This window comes from Primulina tabacum, chromosome 10 (genome assembly GCF_025594145.1).
Source record: "Primulina tabacum isolate GXHZ01 chromosome 10, ASM2559414v2, whole genome shotgun sequence".
Lineage (NCBI taxonomy): Eukaryota > Viridiplantae > Streptophyta > Magnoliopsida > Lamiales > Gesneriaceae > Primulina > Primulina tabacum.
Window position 1 is genome coordinate 37,102,558 of NC_134559.1, and position 12,509 is coordinate 37,115,066.

General features: G+C 43.2%; 12 non-coding genes and 2 pseudogenes across 12 annotated transcripts; all 14 read right to left on the minus strand.

Annotated features, from left to right (window-relative positions):
• Positions 1-112: 112 nt before the first annotated feature.
• LOC142512753 (5S ribosomal RNA) lies at positions 113-231 on the minus strand (annotated as a pseudogene).
• Positions 232-914: 683 nt separating this feature from the next.
• Positions 915-1,033, minus strand: LOC142511292 (5S ribosomal RNA; annotated as a pseudogene).
• A 683-nt stretch (positions 1,034-1,716) lies between these two features.
• LOC142515127 (5S ribosomal RNA) lies at positions 1,717-1,835 on the minus strand. The gene has a single exon (XR_012810986.1). It is a non-coding gene; the product is annotated as a 5S ribosomal RNA (ribosomal RNA).
• Positions 1,836-2,258: 423 nt separating this feature from the next.
• On the minus strand, positions 2,259-2,377 carry LOC142516052 (5S ribosomal RNA). Its single transcript, XR_012811867.1, has one exon. It is a non-coding gene; the product is annotated as a 5S ribosomal RNA (ribosomal RNA).
• A 684-nt stretch (positions 2,378-3,061) lies between these two features.
• Positions 3,062-3,180, minus strand: LOC142515868 (5S ribosomal RNA). Its single transcript, XR_012811688.1, has one exon. It is a non-coding gene; the product is annotated as a 5S ribosomal RNA (ribosomal RNA).
• A 680-nt stretch (positions 3,181-3,860) lies between these two features.
• LOC142513337 (5S ribosomal RNA) lies at positions 3,861-3,979 on the minus strand. Its single transcript, XR_012809289.1, has one exon. It is a non-coding gene; the product is annotated as a 5S ribosomal RNA (ribosomal RNA).
• A 680-nt stretch (positions 3,980-4,659) lies between these two features.
• Positions 4,660-4,778, minus strand: LOC142515441 (5S ribosomal RNA). The gene has a single exon (XR_012811287.1). It is a non-coding gene; the product is annotated as a 5S ribosomal RNA (ribosomal RNA).
• A 595-nt stretch (positions 4,779-5,373) lies between these two features.
• On the minus strand, positions 5,374-5,492 carry LOC142512864 (5S ribosomal RNA). Its single transcript, XR_012808883.1, has one exon. It is a non-coding gene; the product is annotated as a 5S ribosomal RNA (ribosomal RNA).
• Positions 5,493-6,502: 1,010 nt separating this feature from the next.
• LOC142516605 (5S ribosomal RNA) lies at positions 6,503-6,621 on the minus strand. Its single transcript, XR_012812391.1, has one exon. It is a non-coding gene; the product is annotated as a 5S ribosomal RNA (ribosomal RNA).
• A 1,097-nt stretch (positions 6,622-7,718) lies between these two features.
• Positions 7,719-7,836, minus strand: LOC142506620 (5S ribosomal RNA). The gene has a single exon (XR_012804907.1). It is a non-coding gene; the product is annotated as a 5S ribosomal RNA (ribosomal RNA).
• Positions 7,837-8,520: 684 nt separating this feature from the next.
• Positions 8,521-8,639, minus strand: LOC142513753 (5S ribosomal RNA). The gene has a single exon (XR_012809682.1). It is a non-coding gene; the product is annotated as a 5S ribosomal RNA (ribosomal RNA).
• A 682-nt stretch (positions 8,640-9,321) lies between these two features.
• On the minus strand, positions 9,322-9,440 carry LOC142513502 (5S ribosomal RNA). Its single transcript, XR_012809445.1, has one exon. It is a non-coding gene; the product is annotated as a 5S ribosomal RNA (ribosomal RNA).
• Positions 9,441-10,125: 685 nt separating this feature from the next.
• On the minus strand, positions 10,126-10,244 carry LOC142513353 (5S ribosomal RNA). Its single transcript, XR_012809304.1, has one exon. It is a non-coding gene; the product is annotated as a 5S ribosomal RNA (ribosomal RNA).
• A 683-nt stretch (positions 10,245-10,927) lies between these two features.
• On the minus strand, positions 10,928-11,046 carry LOC142510523 (5S ribosomal RNA). Its single transcript, XR_012808630.1, has one exon. It is a non-coding gene; the product is annotated as a 5S ribosomal RNA (ribosomal RNA).
• Positions 11,047-12,509: the final 1,463 nt, after the last annotated feature.

Here is a 12,509-nt window from a genome sequence, read left to right on the forward strand (position 1 = left end):
TCCCAGAAAATAGAAAAAACTAAGAATGTTTTATTTGGTCCGATCGAGATTCAGATGATTTGAGCCGAAAATCGTCTGTCAACATGTAATCAAAAATAGAAAAACACGAAAAGGTGTGCAACACGAGGACTTCCTAATGGGTCACCCATCCTAGTACTGCTGTCGCCAAAGCGTGCTTAAATTCGGAGTTATGATGGGATCCGATGCATTAGTGCTGGTATAATCGCACTCGACATTCAGTGGGATTTTTATTCATATATCCCTCGAGTACATGTGGAGCGGACGGCGATGGACAACACGCGGCACTTCTCTCGCCCAATCAGAACCATGAAGTTAAGCGTTCTGGTGCGATGGCAGAGCTAGGATGGGTGACCTCCCTCGGAAGTCCTCGTGTCGCGACCGTTTACGTAAATTATGGATAAAACAGTCGAAATAATTGTTTTTAATGAGTTAACCGTCTCCGTAGTAATCTGCGTCATACTCTTCCGCACAGAACCGGCTCACGACAACAAAAATCGCTAAATGTTCCTAGAAAATAGAAAAAAATTAAGAATAAGAAAATAACGAATGTAAAGCTATTATTATGCCTGAGATAAGATAAAATGGAACCGGAATTTAATTTCGAACTTCCTAAGCAGATTTCTCGAGGAAACGGAAGCTTAACAGAAGAAAAAAATCGCAAATTATAGGGTATTAGAGAAGGAATTCGGCTAAAATCTCGCCAGCTCATTGCGGAGTAATGAGTCTCGTTCGTTTGCCTGTTTACAATCAAATTAGGCTACAATTTTTTCAAAATCCGGCAGTTCCCGAGCTACATTGATTTCACATGTCTTATCTGGTCTCGATCGAGATTCAGATGATTTGAGCCAAAAATTGTCTGTCAACAAGTAATCAAAATTAGAAAAACACAAAAAGGGGTGCAACACGAGGACTTCCCAGGGGGTCACCAATCCTAGTATTGCTCTCGCCAAAGCACATTTAACTTCGGAGTTTTTATGGGATCCGGTGCATTATTGCTGGTATGATCGCACCCGACATTGAGTGGGATGTTTATTCTTATATCCCTAGAGTACGTGTGGCGCGGGCGGGGATAGACAACACGCGGCACTGCTCTCGCCCAATCAGAACCATGAAGTTAAGCGTTCTGGAGCGATGGCAGAGCTAGGATGGGTGGCCTCCCAGGGAAGTCCTCGTGTCGCGACCATTTACCTAAATTATAGATAAAACAGTCGAAATAATTGTTTTTAATGAGTTAACCGTCTTCGGAGTTATCTGCGTCATACCCTTCCGCCCAGAACCGGCTCACGACGACCAAAATCGCTAAATGTTCCTAGAAAATAGAAAAAAAATTAAGAAGAAGAAAATAGCGAATGTAAAGTTATTAATATGCTTGGGATACGATAAAATGAAACCAGAATCGAATTTCGAACTTTCTAAGCGGATTTCTCGAGAAAACGGAAACTTAACAAGAGCGAAAAATCTCAAATTAGAGGGACTTAGAGAAGCAATTAGGCGAATATCTCGCCACCTCGTTGCAGAGTAATGAGTCTCGTTCTTTTTCCAGTTTACGATAAAATTAGCCAACAATTTTTCCAAATCCGGCAGTGGCCAAGCTACGTTGATTTCACATGTATTATCTGGTCCTGATCGAGATTCAGATGATTTGAGCCGAAAATCGTTTGTCAACAAGTATTCAAAAGTAGAAAAACACGAAAAGAGGTGCAACACGAGGACTACCCAGGGGGTCACCCATTCTACTACTACTCTCGCCCAAGCACGCTTAACTTTGGAGTTCTGATGGGATCCGGTGCATTAGTGCTGGTATGATCGCACCCGACATTCAATGGTATTTTTATTTTTATATCCCTCGAGTACGAGTGGAGCGGGCGGCGATGGACAACACGCGGCACTGCTCTCGCCCAATCAGAACCATGAAGTTAAGCGTTCTGGCGCGATGACAGGGCTAGGATGGGTGACCTCCCTCGAAAGTCCTCGTGTCGCTACCGTTTACGTAAATTATAGATAAAACAGTCGAAATAATTGTTTTTAATGAATTAACCATCTTCGGAGTAATCTGCGTCATACCCTTCCGCACAGTACCGGCTCACGACAACAAAATTAGCCAACAATTTTTCCAAATCCGGCAGTGCCCGAGCTACGTTGATTTTACATGTCTGATCTGGTCCTGATCGAGATTCAGATGATTTGAACCAAAAATCGTCTGTCAACAAGTAATAAAAAATAGAAAAACACGAAAAGGGGCGCAACACGAGGACTTCCCAGGGGGTTATCCATTCTAGTACTGCTCTCGCCCAAGCACGCTTAACTTCGGAGTTCTGATGGGATCCGATGAATTAGTGCTGGTATGATCGCACCCGACATTGAGTGGGATGTTTATTCTTATATCCCTCGAGTACGAGTGGAGCGGGCGGCGATGGACAACACGCGGCACTGCTCTCGCCCAATCAGAACCATGAAGTTAAGCGTTCTGGCGCGATGACAGGGCTAGGATGGGTGACCTCCCTCGAAAGTCCTCGTGTCGCTACCGTTTACGTAAATTATAGATAAAACAGTCGAAATAATTGTTTTTAATGAATTAACCATCTTCGGAGTAATCTGCGTCATACCCTTCCGCACAGTACCGGCTCACGACAACAAAAATCGCTAAATGTTCCCAGAAAATAGAAAAATAAATAAGAATAAGGAAATAGCGAATGTAAATCTATTATTATGCCTGAGATACGATAAAATGGAACCCGGATCGAATTTCGAACTTCCTTAGCGGATTTCTCGAGGAAACGGAAGCTTAACAGAAGCGGAAAATTGCAAATTAGAGGGTCTTAGAGAAGGAATTCGGCTAAAATCTCGTCAACTCCTCGCGGAGTAATGAGTCTCGTTCGTTTGCCTGTTTACAATCAAATTAGGCTACAATTTTTTCCAAATCCGGCAGTGTACGAGCTAGGTTGATTTCACATGTATTATCTGTTCCCGACCGAGATTCAGATGATTTGAGCCGAAAATCGTCTATCAACAAGTAACGAAAAATAGAAAAACACGAAATGGGATGCAACACGAGGACTTCCTAGGGGGTCACCCATCCTAGTACTGCTCTCGCCCAAGCACGCTTAACTTCGGAGTTCTGAAGGGATCCGGTGCATTAGTGCTGTTATGATCACACCCAACATTGAGTGGGATGTTTATTCTTATATCCCTCGAGTACGTGTGGAGCGGGCGACGATGGACAACACGCGGCACTGCTCTCGTCGAATCAGAACCATGAAGTTAAACGTTCTGACGCGATGGCAGAGCTAGGATGGGTGAACTCCCTGGGAAGTCCGTGTTTCAAGACCGTTTACGTAAATTATGGCTAAAAAAGTCGAAATAATTGTTTTTAATGAGTAAACCGTCTTCGGATAATCTGCGTCATATCCTTCCGCACAGAACAGGCTCACGACAACAAAAATTGCAAAATGTTCCCTGAAAATAGAAAAAAATAAGAAGAAGAAAATAGCGAATGTAAAGCTATTATTATGCCTGGGATACGATAAAATGGAACCGGAATCGAATTATGAACTTACTAAGCGGATTTTTTGAGGAAACAGAAGCTTAACAGAAGCGGAAAATCGCAACATAGAGGGTCTTAGAGAAAGAATTCGGCTAATACTCGCCACCTCGTTGCGGAGTATTGAGTCTCGTTCGTTTGCCCGTTTACAATCAAATTAGCTTACAATTTTGTCCAAATCCAGCCGTGCCCGATCTACGTTGATTTCACATGTCTTATATGGTTCCAATCGAGATTCAGATGATTTGAGCCGAAAATCGTCTGTCATTAAGTAATCAAAAATAGAAAAACACGAAAAGGGGTGCAACACGAGGACTTCCCAGGGGGTCACCCATTCTAGTACTGCTTTCGCCCAAGCACGCTTAACTTCGGAGTTCTGATGGGATCCGGTGCATTTGTGCTGGTATGATCGCACCCGACATTCAATGGCATTTTTATTCTTATATCCCTCGAGTACGTGTGGAGCGGGCGGCGATGGACAACACGCGGCACTGCTCTCGCCCAATCGGAACCATGAAGTTAGCGTTCTGGTGCGATGGCGGAGCTAGGATGGGTGACCTCCTTGGGAAGTCCTCTTGTCGCGACCGTTTACATAAATTATGGCTAAAACAGTCGAAATAATTGTTTTTAATGAGTTAACCGTCTCCAGAGTAATCTGCGTCATACCATTCCGCACGAACCGGATCACGACAAAAAAATTGCTAAATGTTACCAGAAAATAGAAAAAAAATAAGAAGAAGAAAATAGCGAATGTAAAGCTATTATTATGCCTGAGATACGATAAAATGGAACCGGAATCGAATTTCGAACTTCCTAAGCTGATTTCTCGATTAAACGAAAGCTTAACAGAAGCGGAAAATCGCAAATTAGAGGGTCTTAGAGAAGGAATTCGGCTAAAATCTCGTCTGCTCATTGCGGAGTAATGAATCTCGTTCGTTTGCCCGTTTACAACCAAATTAGGCTCTAATTTTGTCCAAATCCTGCACTGCCCGAGCTACGTTGATTTCACATGTCTTATCTGGTCCTGATCGAAATTCAGATGATTTGAACCAAAAATCGTCTGTCAACAAGTAATCAAAAATAGAAAAACACGAAAAAGGGTGCAACACGAGAACTTCCTAGGAGGTCACCCATCTTAGTGCTGCTCTCGTCCAAGCACGCTTAACTTCGGAGTTCTGATGGGATCCGGTGCAGTAGTGCTGGTATGATCGCACCCGACATTGAGTGGGATTTTTATTCTTATATCCCTCGAGTATGTGTGGAGCAGGCGGCGATGGACAACACGCGGCACTGCTCTCGCCCAATCAGAACCATGAAGTTAAGTTCGAAATAATTTTTTTTAATAAGTTAACCGTCTCCGGAGTAATCTGCGTCATACTCTTCCGCACAGAACCGGCTCACGACAATAAAAATTGCTAAATGTTCCCAGAAAATAGAAAAAAAATAAGAAGAAGAAAATAGCGAATGTAAAGTTATTATTATGCCTGAGATACGATAAAATGGAACAGGAATCGAATTTCGAACTTCCTAAGCGGATTTCTCGAGGAAACGGAAGCTTAACAGAAGCGGAAAATCGCAAATTAGAGGGTATTAGAGAAGGAATTCGGCTAAAATCTCGCCAGCTCATTGCGGAGTAATGAGTCTCGTTCGTTTGCCCATTTACAATCAAATTAGGCTACAATTTTGTCAAAATCCGGCAGTTCCCGAGCTATGTTGATTTCACATGTCTTATCTGGTCTCGATCGAGATTCAGATGATTTGAGCCGAAAATCGTCTGTCAACAAGTAATCTAAAATAGAAAAACACGAAAAGGGATGCAACACGAGGACTTCCCAGGGGGTCACCCATCCTAGTACTGGTCTCGCCCAAACACGCTTAACTTCGGAGTTCTGATGGGATCCGGTGCATTAGTGCTGGTATGATCGCACCCGACATTGAGTGGGATGTTTAATCTTATATCCCTCGAGTACGTGTGGAGCGGGCAGCGATGGACAACACGCGGCCCTGCTCTCGCCCAATCAGAACCATGAAGTTAAGCGTTCTGGCGCGATGGCAGAGCTAGGATGGGTGACCTTATTGGGAAGTCCTCGTGTCGCGATCGTTTACGTAAATTATGGCAAAAACAGTCGAAATAATTGTTTTTTATGAACTAACTGTTTCCGGAGTAATCTCCGTCATACCCTTCCGCACAGAACCGGCTCATGACAACAAAAATCGCTAAATGTTCCCATAAAAGAGAGAAAAAAATAAGAAGAAGAAAATAGCGAATGTAAAGCTATTATTATGCCTGGGATACGATAAAATGAAGGCGAAATCGAATTTCGAACTTCCTAAGCGGATTTCTCGAGGAAACGGAAGCTTAACAGAAGCTGAAAATCGTAAATTAGAGGGTCTTAGAGAAAGAATTCGAAGTCCTCGTGTCGCGACCGTTTACGTAAATTATGGATAAACAGTCGAAAATAATTTTTTTTAATGAACTAACTGTCTCCAGAGTAATCTCCGTCATACCCTTCCGCACAGAACTGGCTCACGACAACAAAAATCGCTAAATATTCACAAAAAATAGAAAAAAAAAAGAAAAAGAAAATAGCGAATGTTAAGCTATTATTATGCCTGGGATACGATAAAATGGAACCAGAATCGAATTTCGGATTTTCTAAACGGATTTCTCGAGGAAACGGAAGCTTAACAGAAGCGGATAATCACAAATTAGAGGGTCTTAGAGAAGGAATTCGGCTAAAATCTCGCCACCTCGTTGCGGAGTAATGAGTCTTGTTCGTTTGCCCGTTTACAATCAAATTAGCCGACAATTTTGTCCAAATCCTACAGTGCCCGAGCTACGTTGATTTCACATGTCTTATCTGGTCCCGATCGACATTCAGATGATTTGATCCTAAATTCGTCTGTGAACAAGTAATCAAAAATAGAAAAACACGAAAAGGGGTGCAACACGAGGACTTCCCAGGGGGTCACCAATCCTAGTATTGCTCTCGCCCAAGCACGCTTAACTTCGGAGTTTTGATGGGATCCGGTGCATTAGTGCCGGTATGATCGCACCCGACATTGAGTGGGATTTTTTTTCTTATATCCCTCGAGTACGTGTAGAGCGGGCGGCGATGGACAACGTCCATCACGGGCACTGCTCTCGCCCAATCAAAACCATGAAGTTAAGCGTTCTGGCGCGATGGCAGAGCTAGGACGGGTGACCTCCCTGGGAAGTCTTCATGTCACGACCGTAAATTATGGCTAAAACAGTCGAAATTATTGTTTTTAATGAGTTAACCGTCTCCAAAGTAATCTGTGTCATACCCTTTCGCATAGAACCGGCTCACGACAAAAAAAATCGCTAAATGTTCCCAGAAAATAAAAAAAAAATAAGAAGAAGAAAATAGCTAATGTAAAGCTATTATTATGCCTGAGATACGATAAAATGGAACCGGAATCGAATTTCGAACTTCCTAACCGGATTTCTCGCGGAAAATGAAAGCTTAACAGAATCGGAAAATCGCAAATTAGAGGGTCTTAGAGAAGGAATTCGGCTCAAATCTCGCCACCTCGTTGCGGAGTAATGAGTCTCGTTCGTTTACCCGTTTACAATCAAATCATGCTACAATTTTGTCCAAATTCGGCAGTGCCCGAGCTACGTTGATTTCACGTCTTATCTGGTCCCGAGCTACAATTTTGTTTTAATGATTTAACCGTCTCCGGAGTAATCTGTGTCATACCCTTCCGCACAGAACCGGTTCACGACAAAAAAAATCGCTAAATGTTCCCAGAAAATAGAAAAAAATAAGAAGAATAAAATAGCGAATGTAAAGCTATTGTTATGCCTGGGATACGATAAAATGGAACCTGAATCGAATTTCGAACTTCCTAAGCGGATTTCTCGAGGAAACGAAAGCTTAAAAGAAGCGGAAAATAGAAAATTAGAGGGTCTTAGAGAAGGAATTCGGCTAAAATCTCGCCACCTCGTTGCGGAGTAATGAGTCTCGTTCGTTTGCCCGTTTACAATCAAATTAGGCTACAATTTTGTCCAAATCTGGCAGTGCCCGAGCTACGTTGATTTCACATGTCTTATCTGGTCCCGATCGAGATTCAGTTGATTTGAGCCGAAAATTGTCTGTCAACAAGTAATCAAAAATAAAAAACACGAAAAGGGGTGCAACACGAGGACTTCCCAGGGGGTCATTCATCCTAGTACTGCTCTCGCCCAAGCACTCTTAACTTCGGAGTTCTGATGGGATCGGTGCATTAGTGCTGGTATGATCGCACCCGACATTGAGTGGGATGTTTATTCTTATATCCCTCGAGTACGTGTGGAGCGGGCAGCGATGGACAACACGCGGCACTGCTCTCGCCCAATCAGAACCATGAAGTTAAGCGTTCTGGCGCGATGGCAGAGCTAGGATGGGTGACCTTATTGGGAAGTCCTCGTGTCGCGATCGTTTACGTAAATTATGGCAAAAACAGTCGAAATAATTGTTTTTTATGAACTAACTGTTTCCGGAGTAATCTCCGTCATACCTTTCCGCACAGAACCGGCTCATGACAACAAAAATCGCTAAATGTTCCCATAAAAGAGAGAAAAAAATAAGAAGAAGAAAATAGCGAATGTAAAGCTATTATTATGCCTAGGATACGATAAAATGAAGGCGGAATCGAATTTCGAACTTCCTAAGCGGATTTCTCGAGGAAACGGAAGCTTAACAGAAGCTGAAAATCGTAAATTAGAGGGTCTTAGAGAAGGAATTCGGCTAAAATCTCGTCACCTCGTTGCGGAGTAATGAGTCTCGTTCGTTTGCCCGTTTACAATCAAATTAGGCTACAATTTTGTCCAAATCCGACAGTGCTCGAGCTACATTGATTTCACATGTCCTATCTGGTCCCGATCGACATTCAGATGATTTGAGCCGAAAATCGTGTGTCAACAAGTAATCAAAAATAGAAAAACATGAAAAGAGGTGCAACACGAGGACTTCCCAGGGGGTCACCCATCCTAGTACTGGTCTCGCCCAAACACGCTTAACTTCGGAGTTCTGATGGGATCCAGTGCATTAGTGCTGGTATGATCGCACCCGACATTGAGTGGGATGTTTAATCTTATATCCCTCGATTAGCTGTGGAGCGGGCGGCGATGGACAACACGCGGCACTGCTCTCGCCCAATCAGAACCACGAAGTTAAGCGTTCTGGCGCGATGGCAGAGCGAGGATGGGTGACCTCCCTGGGCAGTCCTCGTGTCGCGACCGTTTACGTAAATTATGGCTAAAACAGTAGAAATAATTGTTTTTAATGATTTAACCGTCTCCAGAGTAATCTGCATCATTCTTTTCCGCACAGAACCGGCTCACGACAAAAAAAACGCTAAATGTTCCCAAAAATAGAAAAAAAAATTAGAAGAAGAAAATAGCGAATGTAAAGCTATTATTATGCCTGGGATACGATAAAATGAAACTTGAATCGAATTCCGGACTTCCTAAGCGGATTTTTCGAGGAAACGGAAGCTCAACAGAAGCTGAAAATCGCAAATTTGAGGGTCTTAGAGAAGGAATTCGGCTAAAATCTCACCACCTCGTTGCGGAGTAATGTGTCTCGTTCGTTTGCCCGTTTACAATCAAATTAGCCTACAATTTTTTCCAAATCTGACAGTGCCCGAGCTACGTTGATTTCACATGTCTTATCTGGTCCCGATCGAGATTCTGATGATTTGAGCCAAAAATCGTCTGTCAACAAGTAATCAAAAATAGAAAAACACGAAAAGGGGTGCAACACGAGAACTTCCCAGGGGGTCACCCATCCTAGTACTGGTCTCGTCCAAGCACGCTTAACTTCGGAGTTCAGATGGGATCCGGTGCATTAGTGCTGGTATGATCACACTCGACATTGAGTGGGATGTTTATTCTTATATCCCTCGAGTAAGTGTGGTGCGGGCGGCGATGGACAACACGCGGCACTGCTCTCACCAAATCAGAACCATGAAGTTAAACGTTCTGACCCGACGGCAGAGCTAGGATGGGTGACCTCCCTGGGAAGTCCTCGTGTCGCGACCGTTTACGTAAATTATAGCTAAAAAATTTGAAATAATTGTTTTTAATCAGTTAATCGTCTCCGGAGTAATCTGCGTCATACCCTTCCGCACAGAACCGGTTCACGACAACAAAAATCGATAAATGTTCCCAGAAAATAGAAAAAAAAAATAAGAAGAAGAAAATAGCGAATGCAAAGCTATTATTATGCCTGTGATACGATAAAATGGAACCGGAATAGAATTTCGGACTTCCTAAACATATTTCCCAAGGAAACGGAAGCTTAACAGAAGCGGAAAATCGCAAATTAGAGGGTCCTAGGGCAGGAATTCGGCTAAAATCTCTTTAACTCATTGCGGAGTAATGAGTCTCGTTCGTTTGCCCATTTACAATCAAATTAGCCTACAATTTTGTCCAAATCCGGCAGTGCCCGAGCTACGTTGATTTCACATGTCTTATCTGGTCCCGATCGAGATTAAGGTGATTTGAGCCAAAAATCGTCTGTCAACAAGTAATAAAAAATAGAAAAACACGAAAAAGGGTGCAACACGAGGACTTCGCAGGGGGTCACCCATCCTAGTACTGCTTTCGCCCAAGCACGCTTAGCTTCGGAGTTCGGATGGGATCCGGTGCATTAGTGCTGGTATGATCGCACCCGACATCGAGTGTGATGTTTTTTCTTATATCCCTCGAGTACGTGTGGCGCCGACGGCGATGGACAACACGCGGCACTGGTCTCGCCCAATCAGAACCATGAAGTTAAGCGTTCTGGCGCGATGGCAGAGCTAGGATGGGTGACCTCCCAGAGAAGTCCTCGTGTCGCGACCGTTTACAGAAATTATGGCTAAAACAGTCGAAATAATTGTTTTAATGAGTTAACCGTCTCCGGAGTAATCTGTGTCAAACCCTTACGCACAGAACCGGCTCATGACAACAAAAATTGCTAAATGTTTTCATAAAATAGAAAAAAAAATAAGAAGAAGAAAATAGCGAATGTAAAGCAATTATTATGCCTGAGATATGATAAAATGGAACATGAATCGAATTTTGAACTTCCTAAGCGGATTTCTCGAGGAAACAAAAGCTTAACAGAAGCGGAAAATCGCAAATTAGTGGGTCTTAGAGAATGAATTCTGCTAAAATCTCGCTAGCTCATTGCGGAGTAATGAGTCTCGTTCGTTTGCCCGTTTACAATCAAATTAGCCTACAATTTTGTCCAAATCCGGCAGTGCCCGAGCTACGTTGATTTCACATGTCTTATCTCGTACCAATCGAGATTCAGATGATTTGAGCTGAAAATCGTCTGTCAACAAGTAAACAAAAATAGAAAAACACGAAAACGGGAGCAACACGAGGATTTCCCAGGGGTCCACCCATCCTAGTACTGCTCTCGTCCAAGCACGCTTAACTTCAGAGTTCTGATGGGATCCGGTGCATTAGTGATGGTATGATCGCATCCGACATAAGTGGGATGTTTTTCTTATATCCCTCGAGTACGTGTGGAGCGGGCGGCGATGGAGAACACGGGCACTGCTCTCGCCCAATCAAAACCACGAAGTTAAGCATTCTGGCGCGATGGAGCGGGCTCGGATGGGTGACCTCCTTGAGAAGTCCTCGTGTCGCGACCGTTTACGGAAATTATGGCTAAAACAGTCGAAATAATTGTTTTAATGAGTTAACCGTCTCCGGAGTAATCTGCGTCATACCCTTCCGCACAGAACCGGCTCATGACAACAAAAATTGCTAAATGTTTCCATAAAATAGAAAAAAAATAAGAAGAAGAAAATAGCGAATGTAAAGCTATTATTATGCCTGAGATACGATAAAATGGAACATGAATTGAATTTCGAACTTCCTAAGCGGATTTCTCGAGGAAACGGAAGCTTAACAGAAGCGGAAAATCGCAAATTAGAGGGTTTTTAGAGAATGAATTCTGCTAAAATCTCGCCAGCTCATTGCGGAGTAACGAGTCTCGTTCGTTTGCCCGTTTACAATCAAATTAGCCTACAATTTTGTCCAAATCCGGCATTGCCCGAGCTACGTTGATTTCACATGTCTTATCTCGTACCGATCTAGATTCAGATGATTTGAGCTGAAAATCGTCTGTCAACAAGTGAACAAAAATAAAAAAACAGGAAAAATGGGAGCAACACGAGGATTTCCCAGGGGGTTCTGATGGGATCCGGTGCATTAGTGATGGTATGATCACATCCGACATTAGTGGATGTTTATTCTTATATCCTTGGAGTAAGTGTGGAGCGGGCGGCGATGGACAACACGCGGCACTGCTTTCGCCCAATCAGAACCATGAAATTAAGCGTTCTGGCGCGATGGCAGAGCTAGGATGGTGACCTCCCTGAGAAGTCCTCGTGTCGCGACCGTTTAGGTAAATTAGGGATAAACAGTCGAAATAATTGTTTTAATGAGTTAACCGTCTACGAAGAATCTGCATCATACCCTTCTGCATAGAACCGGCTCACGACAACAAAAATCGCTAAATGTTCACAGAAAATAGAAAAAAATGAGAAGAAGAAAATAGCGAATGGTAAAGCTATTATTATGCCTGGGATACGATAAAATGGATCGAAATCGAATTCGAACTTCCTATGCGGATTTCTTGTGGAAACGGAAGCTTTACAGAAGCGGAATCGCAAATAGACGGTCTTAGAGAAAGAATTCGGCTAAAATCTCGTCTGCTCATTGCGGAATAATGAGTCTCGTTCGTTTGCCCGTTTACAATCAAATTAGGCTACATTTTTCAAATCCGGCATTGTCCCGAGAGCTACGTTGATTTCACATGTCTTATCTGGTCCCGATCGAGATTAAGGTGATTTGAGCCAAAAATCGTCTGTCCAAGTAATAAAAAATAGAAAAACACGAAAAAGGGGCAACGAGGACTTCCCAGGGGGTCACCCATCCTAG